Below are 27,149 nucleotides of genomic sequence, written 5' to 3'. Positions count from 1 at the left end.
TCCTAGATCAAGGCTGTCCATATTGTGGCCTGCTTGCAGCATGTAGCCTACAGTGCGATTTTGTGCAGCCCCTGATGCTTTAGTAAATGAAGCTGAACTACCACAGAGCTCTCACTAAAATGGCAAATCCAAATATATTGTCTATTGTTTCAATAAAAACTTTTAAAAGTAAGGTTGGACAGCCCTGTGCTAGATGAGTATTGACTATAATTTCACATTGTTAACAGCAAGAGATTCATAGAAATCTTATCTTGTCAATAAAAAGACAAATGATTTTGCTTTAAGATGCTTAATAACAAAGAACAAAAACTTGAAATGTATAAATGCAATAACTCCAAATTGCATATATTTAATTTTAGAAATAAAATAGAACACCAGCCCTGGAGTCAGGAGGACCTGAGTTCAAATTTGACCTTAGACACTTTATATTTACCTAGCTATGTGACCTTTGACAAGTCATTTAACCCCACTGCCTTGTAACAAAACAAAAGACAAAACTGAGACAGTTATGATATAGTAAAAGCATGCAATTTGGAACCTTTTAGACCAGGGAATTTATAATTTTAGAAGCATGTTCACTTATTAACCATGATCAGACATAAACATAGACTACTATTCTCTGAATCCCTATAAAAATGAGATCATCTTTAGGTGACTCTTAAGCATGTTTCATATATTTCTACTCATGTTTTGATTCCAGATTAAAAAAACAAACTTAAGAAAAAAATCAGATTTACAATTAGTGTGATACAATATAGCTCAAATTGCTACTTCTCAATAACATAGCATTTGTGTACTGAGATCTTATTTCTTAAATCAAAAAAAAACTTTAACTCTATAACTTAATAGATTTATTACCTCTGTCTAATTAAGCTCATATCATTCTTAAAGCATACAATATTTCAGGATTTGAGTCTTATGTTAGGTCTTGGTATGATAGTAGATTGACATCAAACAGCTACATCACTAACTTTAGATCTGAGATGCTAAACTGCTTGACTGTTCACTTTCTGTCTGAAAGCACTCATTAAGGATGGTCCAAGGGTACAGCAAAAGGATGAAACTCCTAAGGAAGGAATCCCAAGTCTCATTTATCACTTTCGGTTGAACTTTTGCTATCAATATCAAATTATTACAATAAATTAGATTAAAGATGAAAATTTAATAGGTTTTCTATAAATCACAGGCTTTTACAAAAGTTTTTTGCTAAACTTAAACGTTTTTCCTAAAAATAGTTCCCTTTCTTAACTTCTAAAATGACAGATCTCTTTCATATTCAGTTTTAGCTTTAAGTATTATAAATAAATCCCTATAGATAAAACAATAAATCCCCACAAGGTTTCTAAATAACACTTTCTTTTAGCCAAAAGGTTAATTTGTTTTTTTAAAGAGAGGAATCTGAAGGTTTTCTAAGTCAAAGAGAACATACCTTATTACAATAACAAAGTTTACCAGACCTTTAAAAATAGGGGCAACTAGGTGGCTCAGTGGATAGAGCACCAACCCTAGAGTCAGGAGGACCTGAGTTCAAATGTGACCTCAGACACTTAATAATTACTTAGCTGTGTGACCTTGGGCAAGTCACTTAACCCCACTGCCTTGCAAAAAAAATTTACTCAGTATATTTTTCCCATTAAATATATCACTAGAAATAATCTCACACAGATAGTGTGCTTAAACTCCCAGAATAACAGCCTTGGCTAATTGCTCTGAACCTCCATATTAATTTATATATAAATATATCCGTAGATGAAGCAAGCTTGAAAGTTACAGCCCATTTTGTGCAATGAATTCCACAACTCACAGAACTCTTACACAGGGTTGTAAAAGATTTTTGATTGGATAATCCCTTTTAGAATTACAGAATGTTCTTTTGTATAATTTCCATGTTCATACTTGATCAAAGCAATAACACCAAATAATTTAATTTATTAAATTACAATACTTTAAATTAAAGTACATGGTGAATAGTGTTAAAAGAAATTTATGATTTTCATATTGATTGATATAATATGCATTAAAAGTTTTACTAATAATTTAGTTTCTAGAGATCCTTTTTCACAGGCAGATTCTGGCCTATGAATCAGATAGAACAAAGTACGCCAGGCCTACATTCTTTTCCTCACCATTACATGCCTGTATTAAGTGAAGCTAATCATCCTGCACTAATAGACTTGATCCTGAGAAAATCACTACTCAAACCCCTAAAATTATTGTTTTATTGAATGTGTGTTCGTGTGTGTTTGTGTGTGTGTGTTATTTCCCTTAACTGCAGTAAACAGGAGTAATCCCAATCTTGCAAATTTGTTCACAATTTTAATCTAACAACATCCAGATAATAAGAGAAGCTGCCCTTTCATACAGTTGTTTACCAGATTTTACAATAGAAAAAATTTAGGAGCATAATAGTACCATAAACTGGATTATGTGTATTTAAAACTTGAAACAAAACACATTCAACAAAATTTTATATTTAAAATGTGAAACAAATATTCTGTATTTAAAACATAAAAAATGCATTAATTACCTAACATGTGATCTTAATTTAAATGGACTTCCAGATTACCTTACACAGGAAATTTCTCATAAACAATGGCATTGAATGCTGTTCACATCTAAAACTCATGTAAAGTTATGAAGTAATTACATCTAATTAAGGAGATAATAAAAAACCATTACCATTCTTATAGCACTTAACTTATGCCAAACATTTCATAGTCATGTGACATTCACTATGACCCAGGAAGATGGGTCATTATTATCCTCTTACAGAACAGTGAGCTGAGGTGGAACTTGCTTGCAGCTATATAGTAAAAAATTTCTTAATATCGAATAAAACATATTATGCATCCCTGTTCTTATTTCCTTCAGGACTGAATTTTGGCTTAAGTCAAACTAAATCCAAATTTGTAATGACTGATAATAACACTTTAATTTTTGTTGAAACATTTCTCCCTCTCTCTCCCTTTAAAGACAGGTGAGTAAGGTCAGGGGTGAAACAAGGATACCTATTATCACCACTGTTACTCAATATTGTATCAGAAATGATTATTTTAGCAATAAGAGAAGAAAAAGAAATGGAAGGAATTGGAATAGGCAGCGAGGAAATAAAATTCTCATTCTTTTCTGAAGATATGATGGTATATTTAGAAAATAGAAAATTAACTAAAAAACTACTTGAAATAATGAAACACTTCAGAAAAGTTGCAGGATATAAAATAAACCCATATAAATCATCAGCATTTCTATATAGATAGAAAGAGAAATCCATGTAAAGTAACTGTAATTTGTTTCTTCTTTCACAACATTAGTAATATTAATTTATGTTTAGCATGGTTATGCATGTATGGCTATATTAAACTGTTTTCTGTCGGGGGAGGGGAGGGAAGGGAGGGAGAGAGAAAACTGTGAAACTCAAAACCTTACAAAAAATGATTGTGGAAAACTATCATTGTATGTAGTTAGAAAAAAAAATAAATAAAACCCAATAAATAGATAGATCGAGTGATCAATCGATAAACCATAGACAACATAACATTCTTGGGAGTCTGCCTGCCAAGATGAACTCAGAAATTATATGAACACAATTATCAAACCCTTTTCACACAAATAAAGTCTGATCTAAACAACTGGAAAATTGTCAACTGCTCAAGAGTAGGCCTAATATAATAAAAATGACAATCCTACCTAAATTAAGTTACTTTAGAGCCTTACCAATCAGACAACCAAAAATTATTTTATAGAACTAGAAAATAGTAACAGAATCCATCTGGAGGAACAAGAATTAATAAAATAAAGGTCAATAATTAATAAAAAAAAAGTACAAAGGAGGGTGACCTAGCCATACCAGATCCGAAAGTATATTTTAAAGTGGTATTCATCAGAACTGTCTAGTACTGGCTAAGAAAGATCTCTATTTCTATATCTATAGCTATATCTGTCTCCATATAAATATATGTAAGTTTTACAAATACTCTCAAATCCTTTCTGCTATCATCAGATTAACATAAAATGAATATGCTGGGTCTGAAATATTATGAGATTTTAAGTTTCTAATGCTTTTGGGTCCTGCAGGCCATGCCACCATAGATAGAGTATTGGTCCTGGAATCAGGATGATTCATCTTCCTGAGTTGAAATCTGGCCTCAAGACATTTATTAGTTCTGTGCCCCTAGGCAAGTCACTTTGTCCTGCTTGTCTCAGTCCTCTCATTTGGAAAAGGAAATGGCAAACTACTTTAGTATCTCTGCCAAGAAAATCCCAAATGGGGTCCTGAAGAGTTCTGCATTACTGAAACAACCGAATATATAGGCATCTGCTTTTGCCAGACTATGTTTGTTGGTTATAGTGGGGTTTGTTTTGTTTTGGGAGTTGTGATAATAAGACAAAAAAATAGGAAAAACAGTCAATGAAGCGTTTAAAAGGGGGTACAGAACAGAACAGAAGGATGTTTAGAGAGAAACATAAACAATCAGGACAACCTTAGAACTAATGTGATGAATGAATTACTTAATTCAAAAAAACAAGCTGCATGTAATAGCTGTTTATGGTTTCAGGTACAATATTCTTTGTTCTCTTTTTATTTATGGAAACTCATATTTTATTGTGTTTCTGAAGTGCAGAATAACACAAGATACAAAATTAACATGTATAATCTTTTTTGTGATACTATTTAGAGCTTATCATGTTACTGCATTCTCATTCTTTCAAAAAGATAGTATTAATAATATACAGGTATAATGTTCTTAGAACCTATAGGCCTTTGTCTTTCAAGATGATGTTACTAAAGTATGGGTTTGACCATGTCACTTCCCTGCTCAATAAATGCCAATGGCTCCCCATTGCTTCTAGGATAAAATACCAATGTCCCTGTTTGGAATTAATGGCCCTTCCCAGTCTGTCTTTCCAAACTGATTTTACATTAGATTAGTCTCCTTTATACTCTCTCTATTCCTCTTCATTCTCTTTCTTGGCTGTTCTTCAAAATGACATTTCATCTCCCATCTCCATGCCTTTGACTTAGCTATTGCCCATAGCTGAAAAGCACCCCTTTCTCCTCTCTCCTTTTTGAAATCCATCACTCCTTTCAAGAATCACCTCAAATGCAACCTTCTACAGGAAGTTTGCCTTCTTAATTCTACTAGTACTTGTTCTCTCCCCTGCAAAGACCAAATACTTATTCTGGATTTTGCATTGAATTAACTGTGCATGGATCATTTCTCCCAGTGGAAGGGAACCTTCAGGAGGGGTAGAGATGGCCTTGTTTTTTTTGCAAAGCACAGTGTCAGACATGCATTAGCAGCTTATCAAGGGATTGATGAGTGAATATTTTTTTTAGTTTTTGTGAGGCAATGGGGTTAAGTGACTTGCTAAAGGTCACACAGCTAGGTAATTATTATGTGTCTGAAGTCACATTTCAACTCAGGTCCTCCTGACTCCAGGGCTGGTAATCTATCCACTGAGCCTCCTAGCTGCCCCCTGAATATTTTTTAAATAAAAGAAAGATTTTATTTATTTTGAATTTTACAATTTTCCTCTATTCTTGCTTCCCTCCCGCCACCCCCACACAGAAGGCAATCTGTTAGTGTTTACACTGTTTCCATGGTATATATTGATCTCAGTTGAATGTGATGAGAGAGAAATTATGTCCTTAAAGAAGAAAAATAAAGTATAAGAGATAGCAAAATCACATAATAAAGTAAGATTTTTTTTTTAATTTAAAGGTAATAGTCTTTGGTCTTTGTTCAAACTCCACAGTTCTTTCTCTGGATACAGATGGCATTCTCCATCGCAGACAGCCCCAAATTGTCCCTGATTGTTGCACTGATGGAATGAGGAAGTCCATCAAGGTTGATCATCACCCCCATGTTGCTGTTAGGGTTTACAATGTTTTGATGGTTCTGTTCATCTCGCTCAGCATCAGTTCATGCAAATCCCTCCAGGCTTCCATGAATTCCCATCCCTCCTGGTTTCTAATAGAACAGTAGTGTTCCATGACATACATAGAACACAGTTTGCTAAACATTCCCCAATTCAAGGACATTTACTTGATTTCCAATTCTTTACTGCCCCAAACAGGGCTGCTATGAATATTTTTGGATAAATGATGTTTTTACCCTTTTTTTCCAATAATCTCTTCAGGGTATAGACCCAGTAGTGGTATTGCTGCATCAAAGGGGATGCATATTTTTGTTGCCCTTTGGGCGTAATTCCAAATTGTTCTCCAGGAAGGTTGGATGAGTTTAGAGCTCCACCAACAATGTATTAAGTGTCCCTGATTTCCCACATCCATTCCAACATTGATCATAGTCCTTTCTGATCATATTGGCCAGTTTGAGAGATGTGATATGGTACCTCAGAGATGTTTTAATTTACATTTCTCTAATAAGTAGTGATTTAGAGCACTAGGAGGATAGAAATGGCCTTATTTTTTTGCAAAGTACAGGTATCAGATATGCAATAGTAGCTTATCAAGGCATTGCTGAGTGAATATTAAATGAATGAATGAATCTCACACATCTGCTCATCTGCCAGTCTGTTGCTATTTTTTCTAGTCAATATCTTCTGGGTTTCCCTCCACTCCTGGCTTTTATTATCATTCTGTCTAGATTGGTGTGATAGTCTTCTTATCCCCTCTCTTTCCTTTCACCCCTCCATCATCTTTTATGTTCATGCCAGCCCCATTGCCTATCCATCATATTCATGCCAGCACAATATTTTTTGCAAAGATCTTGTCATGTTGCCCCTCTGTGCACAAGTCTGTTTGTACTTCTTTTTGCCTTTGGAACAAAAAAGTCATACTCTAGCCTGGCATTCAAAGCCTTCTAAAATCTACTAAGCTCTAGTTCCCATATGTTCAATCTCTCTCTCTCTTCATTCTATGCTCTTGCATAGATCTTGCACAAAAATCTCATTGCATTCCTCCATCTAGGTCTTTACATATGTTTTTCCTATCCTATGCTTTTCATTCTTTGACCTCATTCTCTTTACCCAGGGAATTAATGCTCATTCTTGAGCTCAGGTGCTATTTCTTCCAAGAAGTCTTCCTTGCTTCCCCCTGGTCTGTAGTTACTTTTAATGCTCTCTAGTTCATTTCTCTTATAATGTTGAGAAAGAGCTGGAAAATATATTCAATTTGTTTTATTGTCATGCTATGAGACTAAGCTACATGAAGGAAGGGGCCTTGTCATCTCATGCTTATTTAACTGCATGCAGTAAGTGCTTAGTAAATGTATGTCAAATGAATGAAGGAATACTTGTGTCAATATTATATCACCATTCCATGACATCCTGCTATTTAAATTCATCATGAGAACTTGATGGTATCCAACCAAGGAAATCCAGATAGGGTCGGATTGGCCATTTGTTTTGATGCTTAGGGGAAGGAGTAGAGAAACTTGTAAGTACCACAAGGGTAATGTGAATCCATGTCAGTGACATTGGTCTGGGAGGCAGATGATTTGACTTTGAGTTCTGTCTCTGTTCTTCAACTACTGGGTGACCTTGGGGACATCACTACCTTTCTGGCTCACAGTTTTCTCCTCTATAAAAGAAGAGGGTGAGATTAGATAACCTCTGAGAGATTATATTTAGAGCTACTAACTCTAAATCTATGATCCTATGACTTTTGATAGGCAGGTCAGGGGTCAAGTCCCTGAGGGCCTGCTAGGGTCAAGAAAAACAAATTGACAGGTGGAGACAAGAAAGTCCCTGGGTCCAGGAGACTAGGGTCTAGATAGCCATAGAGCAGAGATAAGTAACTGTTTCCTGCACATGATACTCATCTCCCACCTCCATGCTTCTGATCATGCTGTCCTTCAAAAGTGACTAGGAAGCTAGTGAATAAAGAGTCAGGAACCTAGGGTAGAAGGGTTGAGGAGTAAGAAATCAAAGCTCAGGCAAAAAGTCTCAGTAATAGTCATCAAAAATCAAAATGTGTCCTGCTGCAGAATGGTTTTTCAATGCCTACTGCCCAGGTAGAGGGGGCTCTGAGAAGAGGAAGGCAATGGGAATAGGAGAGAGAGGTTGGGCTAGGAACCTACTCCTCCTCCTGACTGAGACGGACTCCTTCCCACTTGTACAAGTTTATCTTTCTCATGTGTAAGACACTAGTATATTCCCCCACACACATATACAAACACAATTATGCTAATATTGAGTGGAAAGTTTTGTACTACATTCCCCTTGCAAAATTACAAATGATTTAAAGAATTCATTAATTTTTGAATGGCGCCATCTCCTAGTTTCTTTACTTTACTAGACTCATCACTTTGCAAAGCAGTTCACCATTTGCATCCAACTGCGAACAATAATTTTAAATCTGTGCAGCACTTCAAAAAAGATCTATGCTAATAGCTTCTTGAATGATGGACCTGAACACACAAGTGCTGAAATTCCCAAATACATTACAAAACTGGCTCCTTAAAACAGCAAGACTCTGGTCCAGTGCTGGGGATTAAGGGAATATTTTTAGGATCACACTTTCAGAGTGGGACAGTATACACAAGGTCCTAGAATTAAAGCTGGACAGCCTTTAAAGTTCCTGTCTAAAACAGGGTTCAGAAAACTATTGCCCAAGAACCACATCTGAACTAAGAATGGCTTTTACTATTGAAATATAATAAACTTTTATTTTAAAATGCTGTGGTATAAAAAACCAGGGAAAAGACTACATTTGGCCATTACTTTGTGACCCCTCGTCTAAAGTCACAGATTTAGAACAGGAAGGAACCTCAGACATCATTCAATCCAACTCCCTCCCTTCAGAAAACTGAGACTAAATGAGTTTAAATGACTTACCCAAGGTTATCTAGTAGTATATTGGAGAGTTAGAATTCTAAATGAAGTCCCTTGCTATCATATTGGATACTCTTTCCTCTACATCACTGCCTAGACTAGGCCAAATCACTTCATCTTCCAGATGACCAAAGGAAGGACTAAAGAAGACATATGACTTGTTTGAGATCCCACAGATGCCATAATCATTATTTGAACCTGCACCCTCTGATTCATGGTCCCTCCCTTGACAATTTCAGGGATCACCATATTACATCCTCTGTCTTGCTCCTCCATCTTACCATGGTGTGGAGTGGACCGTTACTTCTCCAAGACCATGCTAGTGAAGACCAAGCTTTAATGGGTCCTCCCAAGGGTGCCTGGCCTCAGTAGCACCTAAGAACTAGTCACAAGGTTGTGAAGTTTTTGTCCAGGGAGTTCTTTAAAAAGAAAGCAAAAAAACTTTGGGGATGCCATTGGTTATTATGCATTATCATTTTCCAGTGTCCCTGTGTCCCCCACCCCTTTCACTTTACCTTAAATAAAAGAAAACCTAGCCAACAAACTAAACTGATAATTCAGCTTTGTTTGAGTATATTTGCCATTTCACCTCCCATAGCCCCCCCCCCCCAGGTGGGAAATATGCTCCATCATCTGTCAGGACCAATTTTTTCCCCATCTATACTTGGACACCTGACCTCTCTGGCTTCTTATAAGTCTCAACCAAAATTCCTTCTTTTATTGAAAACATTTCTACCCTTCTTCATTCTAATGCCTTCCCTCTATGAATTACTTCCTATATGCCCTATAGATTTGTATGTTGTCTCTCCCATTTAATTTTAAGCACCTTGAGGGCATGGACTGTCTCTGACCTCTCTTTATATTCCCAGAGCTTAGAATGGTGCCTGTCAAATAGTAGGCACTTAATAAATGTTGATGAATTGATTGATTGAATTTGGGTTTGACTGCCTTCTAATGTCCTTGATGTTATGGCCTGTCTTGGTGGGTGGAAAAGTCCTACCCAAGGCATCATTATTTTTTCTCTTCCTAGAGAAGTCACAAAGGAGTACTGGGTAGGTGGTAGGAAGCTGAAGATTCAAGTCCTGCATCTGACTCATCTAGTCTCTGTCCTTTGGGATTCTGGTCAATGACTTCAATCTTCAGTGTCCCAGGCTCTTCTTTGAAACTCAACGTTACTGAGGAAACACGTCTCTGCATGGATGGGGGGCATAGATGTAAATGTTTAAAGCTATGTTTATGACAACCGGGGTCCTGGAATATAACGAAGAGGGGGCAGAGACAGCTATAATAGTCTAATGCCTTTTTCTCGCCTAGCTGACAAAATAATAGTAATAATAATAATAATAACAATAACAATACTAACTACTCCTTGATAATGTGTTTACTATACATATTAGTCACTGTGCTGCATGCTAAGGGTACAAATAAAAACAAGGGGAAAATCCATTCTCTCCCTTCAAAGAGTCTACAGTCTGATGATGATTTTTGTCCTTTGTTCTTGAAGAAGACTATGACCCACAGGGGGATGCCATGATAAGCACATGAATTGGATTTGAGTGAGAGAGTGATGTGCTAAGTCACCAGCTTCATTTTCTCCTCTAGAGTCATCTGGATCCACTGACCAAATATGAATTAGGACCACTGGAGATGGAATCTATTGAGTTGAAGTTTGAGGGGGTGGGAGTGACAAAATCAAGCCTGAATTTTAGGAAATTGACTTTGGTGACTGAATAGCAGATGAATTGGAGTGAGGAGAGACTTGAGGCAGGTCAATTCAGCAGTATGTTATTGCAATAGTCTCAGAATGAGATGATGAAGATCTGTCTGTTCCAGGTGGTAATAATGTCAGAGGAGAGACATTGCAAAGGTGAAATCAACAGATCCTGGCAACAGATTGGATATGAGGAGTAAGAGAGATAGTGTGAAGTAGAATATGACATCTAAGTTGTGAATTTGTAGACCTGGAAGCATGGTGTTGCCCTCTACAGTATTAGGGAAGACAGGAGCCAGGGAGGATTTAGGAGAAAAGATCACGAGTTCAGTTTTGGACATGTTGAGTTTAAGACATCTTCTGAACATCTAGGTCTATATGTCTGAAAGGCAATTGAAGTTGCAAGACTGGGGGGTCAGCAGAGAGGTTGGGTAAGGATAGGGAGATTTGAGAATCATTGTCATAGAGATGGTCATTAATACATGGAAGCTAATGGAATCTCTAGGCAAGGTTATAAAGAGGAAGAGAAAAGAAAGGAGGATCCAGGATAGAGCATTGAGGGTCACCTATGATTAAAGGGCATGATCTGAAGGAGCATCCAGAAAAGGAGACTGAGAAGAATCAGTAAGAAAGGGAAGAGAACAAAGAGAGAGAGGAGTGTCCCCAAAACCCAGAGAAAAGAGAATATCAAGGAGGAGAACGTGATTACTGATATAGTGGAGATAACAAAGATGCAGATCTATTGGAGGAGTCAAGATAGAATGGGATTGTTTGTGCAGATGAAAAGGTTAGCCCTGATAAGGAGTAAAGCCACTTCTTCATGTGAGAAAGAGGCAAGAGGAGAGAGTGACAGAAGGTACCTGAATGATATAAGACAGGGAAGAGGGGAGGAAAGGGAATTCACAGCAAATGTTTCCATTTTTTTTCTGACTAGTATGAGACAGTGTTCTCAGATGAAAAAGTGGGGGGCACAGGCAGCCATGGTAGGTTTGAGGAAAGATGAAGTTGTTTGGAAGAACACTTATGGAGAGTGGATGAATGAGTTGATAAGACAAGTATAGCAGAATTTCCTAGCAGAAGTTAGGATCCAGTTGAACTTGTATAACATGAATTCACAGTAGACCAGTCATAGTGGTTTCAAGATTTTCTCCACCTTAGGTAGCAGCTAGGTGGTGCAGTGGATAGAGCACCACCCCTGGAGTCAGGAGGACCTGAGTTCAAATCCAGCCTCAGACACTTAATAATGACCTTAATAATGGACTTGGGCAAGCTACGTAACCCCATTGCCTTGCAAAAACCTAAAAAAAGAAAAAAAGAAAAAAAAAGATTTTCTCCAACTTCATTTAGCAGCACATGTCTAGGAGTGAAGGTATTAAATGGTGGGAGTGATCCAAGGCTGAGACTTGGCAGGGTACAATTGATGAAATGATAAAAGGTCTAAGGATTTAATAGAGGAGGACAGTGTGGAGTTGAATTGGTTCACCAAAAGGGGAAAAAGTAGCTAGTGCAAGGGAGACAGTCTGAGAGAGAACTGAGGTTTCAATGGATTGGGATCATAGTGTGGACAAATAATAGCATTTGGTAAGGAGGGGAGGATGATTTGAAATGAAACCAGAAGAATAGTTAAAAAGGTATTTAAATAGTTCAGGCAATAGTTGATAAGGGTCTGAACTAGAATTGGGCAAGGGTAAAGGTATAAGAGATGTTGCAAAGGTGGAAACAACACATTTGGAAATGAATTAGACATAGGATAAATGGAAGTGAGAAGTAATGGATAACAGAGGTTGTACACACTGGATGACTAGAAGGATGGTGGTACGTTCAAAAGTAATAGAGAAATTTGGATGAGTAGGGGCTTTGGTGAAATATAGAATGCCTGTAGATAGCATACCTATATTCAGTTTGGGATGTCCAAGAGGCATTTGGTGATATATGACTAACTGAGGAGAAAGATTGTGGTTGTATATATAGGTAACAGGGCATCATCAGCTCAGAGAAGATCATTGAATCCATGGAAGTTGGTGAGATGTCTAAGTGAAATTCTGTACTATAGAAGGAGAAGAAAAGAGAACCCAGAATACAACCTCGGGATTATCTAAAGTTGATGGGTGTGCCTTGGATGAAGATCCAGTGCAAGAGTCTGAGAGAGATGTCAGACATCTAGGAGGAGAAATAGGAGAGGGTCATGTAACAAAGCCCAAGAGAGAAGAGAGCATCTAAGATAAGAGGGAGATCTAGAGTACCCAAGGATGCAGAGAGGTCAAGGAGGATGAGAACTGAGAGGTACCCATTGTAGATATCTTTCTCAAATTTAGCCACAAGGGAGGGATAGATCTATAGGACAATCTCCACTAGGGATGGATGGATCAGTTGAAGGGGTTTTGAGGATAGGGGAAGCATCAACATGTTTGTAGAGAGGACAAGAGAGGACAAGATAGTGAGGACAGTTTAAATGAAGAAGGGGGCAGCTAGGTGATGCAGTGGATAGAGCACCAGCCCTAGAGTCAGGAGGACCTGAGTTCAAATTTGGTCTCAGATACTTGATAATTACCTAGCTATGTGGTCTTGGGCAAGCCACTTAACCCCACTGCCTAGCAAAAACTAAAAAACAAAAAACAAAAAAAATGGAAAAGGATGGGATCAAGGACAAGTATAGTTTAACTTGGCCTTCATCTGAGACCAGAGTTAAAGAGGAGGTATTAAATAAGAAGGAGGGGAGCAAGGCGAGATCCCAGGGAATGGTTTCAATGTTTTCAGTGAAATGTTAGATTAGATCCTTATTGCCATTATTTTTGTAATTATTATTATTATTATTGTTATTATTATTATTATTATTAACATTAATAACAAACACTTAAGGTTTGCCTCAAAGCCATGATGACTTGGCTTCAAATCCTGCCTTCAACCCATTCCTAGCTATGTGGTTTTAGTTAAGTCCTTTCTCTGGGCGCCTTATTGGTGAAGGGACTTGCTTCACCTGGGATTTCCTTATACCTCTGAAATTTCAGGTCCAGTCTTAGTTCCTATTCTGATTTATGATGTTCTTACTTATATGAATAGCTTATAAATTAGCCTCTAATGGCAATTATAAACCTGTGTGGAATCATAGATTTAGACAAGGAAGGGAAATCAGTCATGTAGACCAATGCCCTCATTTCATAGCAGAGAAAACTGAGGTCTAGATAGGAAGTAACAGTCAAACCATGAACCCAAGTCCTAGTGATTTAGACTGTCTGATGTCTGTTCCCTCTGTCCTCTACTCTTTTCTCATTTCTTCTATGGATCTTTGGTGTCCATTGATAGGACTCTCTTTGTATATGTGCTGCCAAAACGAGCACATAGGACTCTCTTTGAAGGATGCCCATTATGAGCCACCCGTGCTTCAGGCTCCCTTTGTCGTCAACTCTGCCTCCTTGTGGCAAGATTAGACAAATCAATTTCAACAACTTTCTATACCTTGATGAATGTGTGATCTCAGTGAAGTGGAAACTTTTTCAATGTGTGCAAATTGCAGCTCACCCAGGCTTTTCATTCTGTGGGACACTTGTTTTCATATCCTCCTGTTAACCCACCCACTGTACTGGGGGTCTTCCTTTAGGTCTCTTGACTTTCTGCCCATTGGTTATGCCCCACCCTCTCCCTCCCCATTCTCTGTCACCTTTTCTGGTAAGAGAAGTCTTTGATGGGCATATATTTCTTTGACACATGTGACCAATTGCATATGCCAAAACCTGACTACTCTCATGTGTGGCCATAGCAACCCATAAAAGAGAGACAACATCAGCAAATTCTTTACATAGCTTTGAAGTTTGGTTTATTTAGGCATTATTCATGTTGGAGAACCAAGATAACTAAATAGCTTACATATTCTTCAGAGATTTTGAAGTCCAATATTGCTGTCATTCTCATTCTCAAGGACAGACATTTCTACAGATGCTTCTGTTCTGAACTTTGTGTCCATTACTCCTTGGCCCTAATGTTGGGGGGGGGGGTTCTTTAACTTTCTGGTGCTATGGTTCCCATTGGCCATCTAGGGAAGCATACAGATTCTTGCTCAGAATAGTATTTGAACGTCGAATGAAGAAAAATATAAGAGGATGAAGAACTCAATTATCTCATATTGTGTGGGTTAAAGGTGTTGTGCCCCCTCAGCCCATTTGGAAAATCTGAGTAAAAATTTGTGGCCCTCTCTTTGTACCAGAGAAGAAATCTCATCTATTGGGTTCTTAAAGTACCTTATTGTAAAATTTGGATTAAGTATCTGGTCATGGATTCCATGTTGCCTGCTGACTTTTGTGTGTCTTCTGCAGCTTCTGCCAAACTTCCCCACAATTCTCATTTAATTTCTTATGCCGACCTGCAATATATCAAAACCACAGTGAGGAAAGTTGCAAGGGAAGTGATGATTAACTGTCATCAGTTAAATTCTATCTATCTATCCATCTACCTATCCACCCACACAACTATCTGTCCACAAAACGATTTCATGCACCCCAGCTTAAACACCCCTGCCTGCTCTAGGATTATAGATTAGAATGTGGATTCAAGTCAACAAATGACAGAGCTGAGCTTAGACCAGGAGTAGGGAATCTTTTTTTCTGCCAAGGACCATTTGGTTAGTTATAACATCATTCGAGGGCTAATTTTGCTCAAACATTTAATTAATTCACCCCTTAAAAAGCTCCCAGATTTATTGAATCTCAAGTCCTGCCTGTGGTTTCCGTGGCAGTGCCAGAACAAATAGCCTGTGGCCAGGCCAGACACAGTGATAGGAGCTGGGGATGTGGCAAGAACAAGAAGATAGCTCTGGACCTCAAGGACTTTACATTCTACTGGGAGTACTGAGTAGCTTGTAGGCAAAGAAATGCAGATATAAATGATGCAGTGTCTAGAGGGCTGGAAAAATCAAAGTTCAAGTCAAACTTCAGATGCATACTACCTTTGTACTTTGAGCAAGTCACTTAGCCTCTGCCTGCCTCAGTTTCCTCAACTGGAAAAGGAGGATAATAATAGCTCCCAGAGTTCTTGTGCAGATCAAATGAAATCTTTTTTATAAAATCCTTAGCCCAGTGAGAGCAGACACTCTACCAATGTTCATTCCCTTCCCTGTTACCCCTTATGGATTCTGCTGCTTCTTGTTCTTATCATTATCACCATCCCCAAAAGACCACTGAGAGCAGAAGGGATCGGCAAAGTTCTTGTTCAGGCTCATCAGTTTGGAGCTAGAGAGACCTTTGAAGTGATCTAATCTAGTTATTTCACTTTCTACTTGAGGAAACTAAGTGTGGAAGTTGAACGAGTGGCTCTGGCTCTCACAAGTGATAGGGAGCAGAAAGGGAAGTTTTTCTCAGTTTTGGGGGGCTCAAAATCCAGGGCTCTTTCCAATGTACCCTAGGGAGTGCCCCTTCAGCCTGACCTTTAAGGAAAAGGGAGAGTCTAAGAGGTGGCTATGGACAGAGGGGGCATTCCAGGTGTTGGGAGGCAGGCTAAGCAAAGTAATGGAGGAGAAAAGATGGTTCAGGGAGTAGCCAGTAGGTTTTGGTAGAGTAAGTCTTTAGCATACCTTAAAGAATCCTGATAATAGAAGCTAATAGCAGAAGCAGTAGTGGCAGCAGCAGCAGCAGCAGCAGCAGCAACAGCGGCAGCAGCAGCAGCAGCAGCAGAAGTGGCAGCAGCAGCAGCAGCTTTAGCCTCAGCAGCCTCAGCCGCAGAAGCTCCAGCAGCTTCAGCTGCCTCACTCTCAGCATCCTTAGCATCCTTAGCATCCTCACTCTCAGCATCCTTAGCATCCTCAGCATTCTCACCCTCAGAAGCCTCAGCAGGTTAAGCAGCCTCAATAGCCTCAGCAGCCTCATTCTCAGCAGCCTCAGCTGTCTCAGTAGCCAGTGGCAGCCTCCCTCTCAGCAGGTTCAACAACCTCACCCTCGACAACCTCAGCCTAAGCAGCAATAGCCACAGAACCATGCCTCCCACTACTCCTCAAACTCCCCCATTTAGAATTCTTTCTACTGTTCTCTACTGGTTAGAATGAGTTCCTCTCTAACTAAGAAACCCCAAGCAATTAAAAAGTTGGAGTAGGCAGAGTTAAAGAAGGCAACGTTTGGAGAGCTATTCAGAACAGCAGTAGCTCTTTCTTATTCCCAATGTAGAAACAGAATTCTATCACTAGCATTAGGCTTATAGAATAGAAATGGAAATGTTTAGTTATATCCTGATCCTCAGTCTCTCCACCATTCTAATGGCATTGGTCCTTACTGTCAAATCAAATCTAAGCAACATGAAAAGGATCCATTTACCAGGATGGTCAGAGACTCCAGGTGAATGTGCTTATTAAAGAAGATAAAGTGCAGAATTTGTCTTCCAATGACCTGGATTCTCTAGGGTACTTTAGATTCTAAGTGGCGCTGTTGTTCTGTTTGTCCCATTGGCCTTTCACTGTTTCTTAGGGGAACATAACAGTCCTTGGTTAACTGTGAGAAAAAGAAATGAATTGGGGCCACTGTGTGGAGAGACAGATTGGGGTTTTTGGAGGACCTTCCTGAGTGAAAGGTGCAACTCCTTATATTCTAGAGGAGATAGATTTAGGAATTAGAAATTCCTCAAAACCACTTCTAATGACCACTTCTCTCCTGGACACCTGGATGGGTTGTATGAATCATCCCAGGATGCTTGGAAAAAATCTCCAAAGGGCGAAGGGATGGTGAGGAGAAGTAGTAGCAGCTCCCAGAAATTGCTCTTAGCGCATATGCCGAGGACCTAGAGCAGGCAGTCAACTTCTCTTTACCTACCAGTTTTGTATCCCCAATCTAACAGATCATTCTTTTAGGCCGCATTGACTTGCTTTTGAAGAAGCCCTTGATGTCTTCCCTTTCAAGATGTTCACAAAACAACCCTTTAATAACATGTTCTTGTATTTTATCAGCAATAAAAATCAAGCCATTGGCCTCCATTTAGTAAACTCTAACCTTTTTCCTTTTCAGAAAATCAGGACAATATTTACCTTTATCTGATCTTTGGGCCCTTCTTTCTCTGCCTCAGGATATTCATTCAAACCTGGTTGCTTAGACTCATCAATGATAGCTATGCACACTTATTATCTCTTTGCCTAAATTTGAACCCCGCAAAGCATTTTTCTTATCTTGTCCAATCAAAGAATCCTTCTCTTTGGCAAGGCTAAAGAAAATAGATTCTTCTTTCTTGTCGCTATTCATTTTCTTGCTCTTTATTCTATATATGTATCTACATATAGATGCTATATGTTTAATCATCAAGCATTTATTAAGGCCTTCTGTCTACTAGGCACCGTGCCTAGGTGTAGGTGTGCTTATATGTGTGTGTCTATACGTATGCCCATACACAATAGAAAATGGTGTTTCAGAGGGTCATTGAATTGGGACCAGAAACGAAGAGGATTACTTGAGGGAAACTGGAGCGTTATTTCAGTCACAAAGCCCAACTCTTCAATGGCGGTATTTCCCACCATGATGTGGAAAGTTCATTGTGGAGGTGAAGGAGAAGGGGAGCTGGGTCTACTCTCCAGGCTTTCATCACAGGAGGAGATTAACTGAGAATGAGAGAAACTGAGTAATCATCCCTCTTGGAACTTTTCAATGCCTACATCAGGACACTTGGTTTTAAGAGAGACGTTTTTGTTTCTTTGCTGACTTGTAAATGGAACAGAATTCATGTTCACAATTGATTATACATATCCAGATCATAGTTCTGAGTGCATCACCTGAATCATTAAATGCCTAAGTTCATGTCAGGGCTGTGATGCATGTACCAATGACCTGGCTACGTTCATCAGTCTCTTCAGAGGTCCTCTCAGAGGCTGGATGAGGGCTTGGAACTTCTCAAAGGTCATGTTCCCAACAAGTTGGATTAGAAGACTCCCTCCTGTCCCCATGTACCCTCTGAACCTTGTTTCACCACCCCTCCCCCCTCACCTTGTATCACAGCCTCAGCCTGCTTGCCAGAACCCTCCAGGTGCCACCTCCCACCTGAACCATTTGCTAATTATCAGCACTCTCTCCCTCTTGAAATGACTTTCATTTTATATACTTATATACTTGTGTCCCTTCAGAAAATAAACTCCCCAAGTGCAGGGACTATTGGAGCTTTAAAGTGCCCAGCACAGGGTAAAACTGGCACAGAGTGAGATCTCATTGAAGGTTTGTAGAACTGAACAGATTTGTTTCTTACTGAACAGTTTTTTTACGTTTTGGGAATACAACTCATATTTGCTTTTCTGGGGAAAGAAAGGGAACCTCAAATGTCAAAGCTTAGTTCCTTGGGCACTTTAAAAAAGGAATTCTCTTTGGTACAATTCATCCACAATTTATGTTTTTTTTCTGTATTATCTAAAAAGAATATTTTGTGCTAATCTGAACTCTAGGCACCAATTGAGATTTAAATTCTGGGTTTCAGCTATCTTTATTTTGTAGATATTTAAATGTTGCAACATTTCTTGAAGTCATTCTACTTTATAGGTAAAGCTAAAAATCCAAACTTCTAACTAATAAGACTTCAGATATATATGTATATACGGTTCATTGTTAAGAGAAAGCCAGCAAGACCAAACGGAAGAGCAATTACCTGCCATATCCCAGCCCTAATTGCTTTACTTGCTCCATTCCCCAGCCTGTGAGAATTTTAAATTTAGCCAAGACCTAAGGACGGCGGCATTATTCCAGGGCCTGCCTTTGTTTGTGTAGTATACTGGGCTGACTGCTTTTCACATAGACAAGGACTTCTGATTTGCCTCCAAGTTCATTAGAACCAGGCTCAGAACTCTACAACAGCACAAAAACCTCAGGGCCAGGAAGAGGGCCTTGGTTTGAGGTCTTTTGTTTTTTTGTTCTTTACTCTTTTTTTCCTGAAATAATAGCCAATGTTTATATAGAATCTGAAGGCTAGGAAAGTACTTTTCAGACACTGGCTCATTTGATCTTCACAACTCCACTTTGGAGAGGAGGCCTCTAAGACTTGGAGGAATAAACACTTTCCCAGATACCTCTAGTTAAGAAATATTGACCACAAGAACACTCAGGTTTTCCTAATTTCAAAGCCCATTCTGTGACTCAAGTCTATAGCAGCCTTTTTAATCATGAGACCTAATTAGTTACCTTTGGACCTCTCTGTTCATCACCATGTGGCTTAATGAACAGTTTCTCTAGAATTCGCTAATGGTTGCTAAAATATGGGGCTTTATTTTAAGCAGTAACATCATTCAAAAAAGTTGTATTAAACACTTCTGTGATTCTTGTCTGGTTGTGAGGCAAAGACTGCTACAATCTTCAAAGCATTGTCTTTAAGGATCACTCAAAAAGCCAGGGAAGGCTATCAGAGGAGAAATGATGCAAGGAATGTAATCACATGGATGTATGAGCAGAGAATATAGGTTGGCCATGTGGTACTGCAAGAGAACTTAAATAATGCCTCTAACACATTGGGCAGAGCTCTGGTGGCATGTTTTAGAAAGAGCCTAGGTTGCCAGAAATGGACCATTACCTGTAATATGGTAACGACTATCCCTTATTGGAACACAAAGTCATTGGAGAATTTTGAGAATGTTAGTTTAAGCAAACAGGCTACTGAGTACAATGGAGAAGGGGTTATTTTTAAGCAAATGATTTGTAACCTTGAGGGCACAGGTTCTGGCCTTCTTGCTTCCTGGTGACATTCAGAGAATATGTGTGTGTCACAGTGAGTTTCCTCACTCAGGAGAGTCACATAATCTAAGAATTGGAAGAAATCATCCCATCCGACTGAACCTGAAAAAAAAATCCACAAGAAAATACATTCACCTAAAAAAAGCTTTATTGATAACTTTTACTTCTCTATTATATATTCATTTCCTGAATGTTCCTTGTCCCTCATGCCATCCTCAATACTCACTGCTTAGGGAACCTTACCTTCAAAACAGTTTTTGATACTATATTTTAAAGTTACAGTTCAGTAAATCTAATCAAGATATCATTATATCAGACTTTGTCTAAAGTATTAACCAAGTTTTTACTAAGCTGTCTCTCACCTAGTCATGACCACACAGGTCAGAGGCAGAGGACCAGTAAAGCAGATAGTAGCTTATTAATTATTTTCTTTGAAAGGAATTAATTTGCAAATCATGGGATTACTCCATTCCTTGGAGCTCCACCTTGCTTTTGTGGATCCAGATATTTTATGTGTGATCATAAGACAGCAGGTAGATCATAGAACACTCAGATTTGGGGCTTGAATGATCTTCCCAAGATAAACCCACTATGGAGGACACAATTACAACACTTGTGACTGTCCAAGTAAGAGTACTGTGTGAACAACTGGGTTGATTGTATAATTTGGGGGTGTATAGTATAGTGTAAGTTATACTGATACACTTCACTTAACACAGACAAGCATAATTCAGGGTAGGGCCTGTCATGATTGATGGATGACTTCTGTTCACTGTTTTCTCAGGCCCAGAGCCTGCCTGTGAAAAGGATCTCTAGAAACTTAATTATCATTATTAGCTTCATAATATATGTCATATTAATCAATATGAAATCATAACTTTTTATACAGGATATGCAACATTCTATATCCATTGTTCCTCACCTTTCAATGAAATGAGGAATGTGTTCAGATTCATTTTATTGTTCTTTCTTTTTACAGGATTATAGCCATTCTAGTTATGTGGAAGTTTTATGTCAGCAAAGTCAGAAAGGAAGGCAGGTCCTTGGCATCTCTTGGGAAGGAGGGTTGTCAAATCTGTGTATGGAGTACCTAGCAAAGCTGAAAAGGCAGGTTGGAACCATTCTTTTGATGGTCTCAAATACCAGTCAGAGGAGTCTGAACTCTGTTCTGATGGCAATAGGGATCCAATGAAGATTTTTTTTAATATGAGAATAACATGGTGATGCATATTATAGAGTCTATAATTGTATATTTTAAGATGAACAGGGCCTTAGATGTCATCTTGCAGGGAAGTAACAGGCAATTATCCTTGAAAAGGTAGACTGGAATCTGATTGTGAATGTCTTTGAATACCAAACAAAAGAGGAGTCATTTTATCCAAGAGGCAGTAGGGAGCCCCTGGAGCTTCTTGAGAAGGGAAGTGAAAGGGTCAGACTTGTCCTTGAGGAATATCACTTAGGCAGTTTTGTGAAAGATGGAATGGGCAGGCATGAGACTGGAGGTAGGAAAACCAATTGGAAAGCTATTGCAGTCGTCTCCCAGGTTAAGACAACTGAAATCTAACTCTACTTTTTTCTATCAGTCAAGTAGCTGCAGAGCTGACTATTAAAAATAGGCGTAGTACTTGTTATCAAGATGAAACCTGAGATAATCTGAAGATTGAAAACAGCACAAGAGCCCTGAGGTAACCTGGAAGGAGAATAAGAGATCATCTTGGGTCAAGTCCCTCATTTTACAGATGAAGAAAGCCCAGAGACCATGAGTGGCTTGACCAGGGTCACATATAGTTAAGATTTGAAATGAATTCTCTGACTACAAATCTAGAGGCCTTTCTACCCTCACCCCACCCCCACCCCACCCCCAATTAGCAAATCCTCTGGTTGAGCCTAATCCCCATTTTAGGAATCTCTATAGAATACAGCTTATATAGCTTGGACTGGACAAACCAACATGCTAATTGCTGCTAACAAGGAGCAAAAATCACCAAATTGGCAGCCAAAACCTATGGATATATGCACCACTGCATAGTTCAGGTGTAGCTTCTTAATGGTCTCTGCAACCATATCCCTCTCAAACCACCCTTGCTTTTTTCAGATGAACCATGGCTGAGTCCAACCCCAACCCCAGGTGTAGACTGGAGCAATTGCTTTTGAAGGCCTAAATTTAGGACCCATCTGTCTTCAGGCTGTCAGGTTAAGATCAATTCCACCTGTAGAGGAGATAAACTATCTCTCCTTACAATATCTAAGAAGTCTCTTAAGAGGTAGTTTGGGGGGTGAGATCAGAACAAAGACAAGAGCTCTTAGTCCCTTGGTTTCAGACTTATAGCTTGATATTAAAAAGTATTGTTTTTGGAAATTGAGATAATGCTCATCATTTGGGGAATGACTGAACAAGTTATGGTTTATGAATATTATAGAATACTATTTTTCAGTAAGAAATTATGAGCAACTTCACTTTAGAAAAGTCTGGAGACTTGTATCTACTGATGCTGAGTACAGTGAGCAAAATCAAGAGAACATTTACACACCCACAACAACATTGTAAGATGATCAACTATGATGGATGCAACTTCTCTCAGCAGGTCAGTGTTCAAAGATAATTTTGAGTGACCTTCCATAGCCAGATAAAAAGCTATGGATTCTGAATGCTGAGCAAAACTTTATGTTCCCTTTTTTGATATTAAAAAAAGAATGCTTTCTTTTTTATTGTGGGGTAAGGGGTACATATAATAAAAAAAATCAAAAGGTTATCTGACTTATATTTCTATTTTCTTTCCCTAGCTATCAAATTGTAAGCTTAGAGTTAATTTGTACATTCTAAGGGCCTGGGTCTGATCATCCAAATCCTTCATTCTAGGGGTAGCTATATAATAATAACTTGAAAGTGAGCACTCAGGATGTTGCAATGGATCAGGATTGGGAGGAGTTCCTTAGCTTGGGTTCATTTTCTCCCCTTCTTCATATGCACTACGAAATAGTCATTGCATGTGATGATCAACCCAGCAATAAGTGAAAAGAAGCTCTGGAAGCCTACTTTTCCATCTATACATTGGTTCAGATCTTTCATAAACTTGTCTACAGCTAAAGGGTCTTTCTGGTTTTCCAAGAATCCAGGGAACTATTTTTCCATAAAAACTCTTAGATCATCTTTTGTTAAGTAGCCTTTGTCTCCAGCAAACTTATGAAAGATAAACATCATAGTTTCCATGGCATGTTTCATTTGAGATGGCATCTTGGCGGTGTCTTCTGAAACCTTGCTGGAGCCCCAAGAAGCTGCTGAGCAGAATAAGCAGACCTACAGAACCTATTATGTTCACTTTTAAAAATTCCTTTTTTCTTTTTTTTTCTTTCTCATGTTTTTTCCCTTTAGTTCTAATTCTTCTTTCACAACATGACTAATATAGAAATATATTAAACACAATTGTACTTGTACAAATTTTTAAATTATATAAATATAAATATATTTAAATAAATTGCTTTCCAATTACATGCAATGGTAGTTTCTACCAATCTTTTTTTGCAATTTTACAAATTTTACAGTTTTTCTCCCTTCCTCCCTTCCTTCCACCCTCCCAACCCAAAAGAAGTCAATCTGATATAGGCTTTATATTTGCTTTCATGATAAGCATAAATCAAAATTGAATGTGATATGAGTGAAGAATAAGATCCAAAAGGAAGAAATAGATAGCAATATTATGTAATAATGTAATTAGAGATAGCAATATTATGTAATAATGCATATGACAACTTTTAAAAATTGAAGATAATAAGCTTTAGTCTTCATTTGAACTCCACAGTTCTTTCTCTGGATACTGATGGTATTCTCTAACACAGATCCCCTAGAATTATCCCTGATCATTACACTGATGGAGTGACCACATCCACCAAGGTTGATCATCACCCCATGTTGTTGTTAATGTATTCAATGTTCTTCTGGTTCTGCTCACCTCACTCAGCATCAATTCATGCGGTCTTTTCAGGCTTTTCTGAAATCCTGTCCCTTGTGATTTCTTAAAGAACAATAGTGTTCAACCACATATATATATATATATATATGTATATATGTATATATATGTAATATATATGTATATTATACATATACATATATGGATATAATACATATATAGAGATAACATATATTATATATACCATAATTTGTTCATCCATTCCCCAATGGATGAACATCCCCTTGATTTCCAGTTCTTTGCAACTGCAAACAGAGCTGCATGTAGGATTTTGACCCTTTTTCATGTTCTTTTCAGGATACAGAAACAATTGTGGGGTTGCCAGATAAAAGGGTAGGCACATTTTTATTGCTCTTTGAACATAATTCCAAATTGCTCTCCTGAAAGGTTGGATCAGTTCACAACTCCACCAACAATGCATCAGTGTCCCAGATTTCCCACAACCCCTCCAACATTGATCATTATTATCCCTTCTGGTCATATTGGTCAATCTGAGAGGTCTGAGGTGGTACCTTAGAGATGCTTTGATTTTCATTTCTTCAATCAATAATGATTCAGAGAAATTTTTCACATGACTATAGATAGCTTTGATTTCACATGTGCAATTTTTGCAGATTGCTGCCATACAGAGAGGGGAGGGGAGGGAGGGTGCTTGAAAAATGTAGAACTCATAAACTTGCAAATGGATAAATGTTGAAAACTACCTTTGCATGTAACTGGAAAAAAATTAAATTAAATTAAGTACAAAAAAGTAATGATTTTGTGATTTCATATATTAGGAAACTCTCAAAAGTATATTCATGAGCTTAGAATAGAAGAGTAACTGGAGAAATGAAAACCCAGCCTGATAAGCTCTAATTTGTTTCCCATATCACAAGTATATTTTTCTTTTCCTTTTACATATTTTGATCCTTCATCTTGAGTCTTTGCCATGTTTTCTTTCTAATTTCTCAACTATCCAGATCAGTGGTCATTGACCATCCTCTTCCCACATGCCTTTTCCTTGACTACCTTCCATATCTAGAATGTTCTTCCCATATTTCTTCCTCTTGACTTCCCTGGTTTCTGCCAAGACTCCTATCTCCAGCAAAAGGTCCTTTCCTTGCCCTTCAGCTTCCCCTGCCATTACCTTGCATTTGTGCCATATGGATCTTGAAATGGGCTTATTTGAATGCTGTTTCCATCATTAGAAGGTGAACTCCTTGAAAGCAGGTCTCCCACCCATTTTTGCCTTTCTCTGTGCTTTGTACAATGCTGGATAGATAGGAAGCACCTAGCAGAGCATACAAAGGAGAAGGAGATCTGCCTCTCAAAGGACCAGACTTCTCAAATTCTCGGCTTGGTTTATTTTTGGTTTACCGGTGATTGTGACAAGAAAATTGATATCTGAAAATTGCAATTGAAGGAATGAGCCAGTTGCCTAACAGTTGTCTCCAACCTTTTCATCTTGGTCTCCTCTAGAGTAGCATAGAAATGTCACCCACTTCTCCCCCAAGTGACCTTCATTTGGATTCTTCAGAAGCAACACAGGGTTCAGCCAAAAAGTTGGCCTTGCCTCCAACCTCCTTTGTGGAGCAGACTGGCCTAATTTCTAGGAGGATTAGAAGAAGCCATGTTAGTCTTGCCTTTCTTGAGTTTCCTCATAATTATACATCCCTGACCCCAGCAAGAATAGATTTGCTATACTCATCAAAACCTGATCTCAAAAGAAATAGGAAAATTCCAGTGGTCAGTGAAGGAAAATTCAGTAATACAGCTTACCTGGAGACTGGGAGGCCACTTTAGGCTTGGCACTTTCCCCCAAGACCCCAACAGAAAAGCACTAAGACCTGTCTAACCAGACCAGGAAGGAAATACCCATTTGGAAATCCCTGAGAACCTTGAAAGGGCTGGGGGGCAAAAATATCAGTGACCACTCAGCCCTTCTGCACTGTCTCCCTGTGGTCTCTGGGATACAATACAAATGATTCTTTGGTATTCAAATGCATCCCAGCCTGGTTTTAGTCTCTTTCTAGGTTTATTGCCTATCACTGCCCAACATGAAACCTATGATCTAATAGTATTCTATCTTCCATCTCTTTCCTTAGTGTAGATTGTATCCCATGTTTTTTCTTCATCTGAGAACCTTCTCCTTCTACCTTCCTTCTACACTCGTAGTGTCAAAGTCAAATAGAAAGAGATTCCAGATCCCACATAGTAACTTAGCCACAAATCAGCCTTATCTATGCTTTGCTACATTTTGATCTGTTTTGGTAAACATTTTCCAATTACATTTTAATCTAGTTCAGCCTGACTAGTGATGCAGTTTGCAGCTCAGGTAGAGAACTAGAGTTCAAATAGTCAAAGAATTTCATGAAGACTCACAATTCAGAGTGGTGAGGGTCAGATGAGTGTTATTACCCAGGTACAGTGGGATTTCATACAGGCTCTATTTCCCAGAGGTTAAACAACTAGCAGGGAAAAAAAAAATCTTGGACAAGGGATAGCCTCCACGCTGGGAAAGGGGTCAGTTTTGGCACAGGCATAGTATAAAGGAGTATGTCATGATATTCAGGGGTACTAAAGTAATAACAGTTTGTTATCATGTTTTCAGCAATGGTAGCAAGAGATGCTACAAGAACATAATTTCTGCATACAGAAGTCTGCATAGAAAGGCACAAGATTTAACTATTTATTGTCTGCTTAGTAGTTTCATGGCATCACTAGGAGTTTTTTACAAGGGCTTTGGAGTTTGAGGTCTCTGATTTCTGAGCTCTCTCTCACAAACCCTGACCCCACCTCAATCATTCACCTCCCCCAATCATTTCCATTTACTTTGTATATGCGAATCTGTATATGTCACCTCTACCCTAGTAGAATGGCAGTTCCCTGAGGGCATGTATTGTTCTGAGTTTTATCCCTGTACCAAATACTGTGTTTGGTAAACAGTTGGGGCTTAATAAAGGCTGGTTTCATAAATGAATGAGTCAATCAATGAATATGTCAGCAAAGCAGGAAGCGGAG

General features: G+C 38.5%; 1 pseudogene; it reads right to left on the bottom strand.

The window, feature by feature from the left end:
- Nucleotides 1-23,122: 23,122 nt before the first annotated feature.
- LOC141502845 (protein S100-A10 pseudogene) lies at nt 23,123-23,468 on the bottom strand (annotated as a pseudogene).
- Between the last annotated feature and the right edge of the window lie 3,681 nt (nt 23,469-27,149).

This window comes from Macrotis lagotis, chromosome X (genome assembly GCF_037893015.1).
Source record: "Macrotis lagotis isolate mMagLag1 chromosome X, bilby.v1.9.chrom.fasta, whole genome shotgun sequence".
NCBI classification, from domain to species: Eukaryota; Metazoa; Chordata; class Mammalia; order Peramelemorphia; family Peramelidae; genus Macrotis; species Macrotis lagotis.
This window is presented reverse-complemented; position numbering and strand designations above follow the sequence as displayed.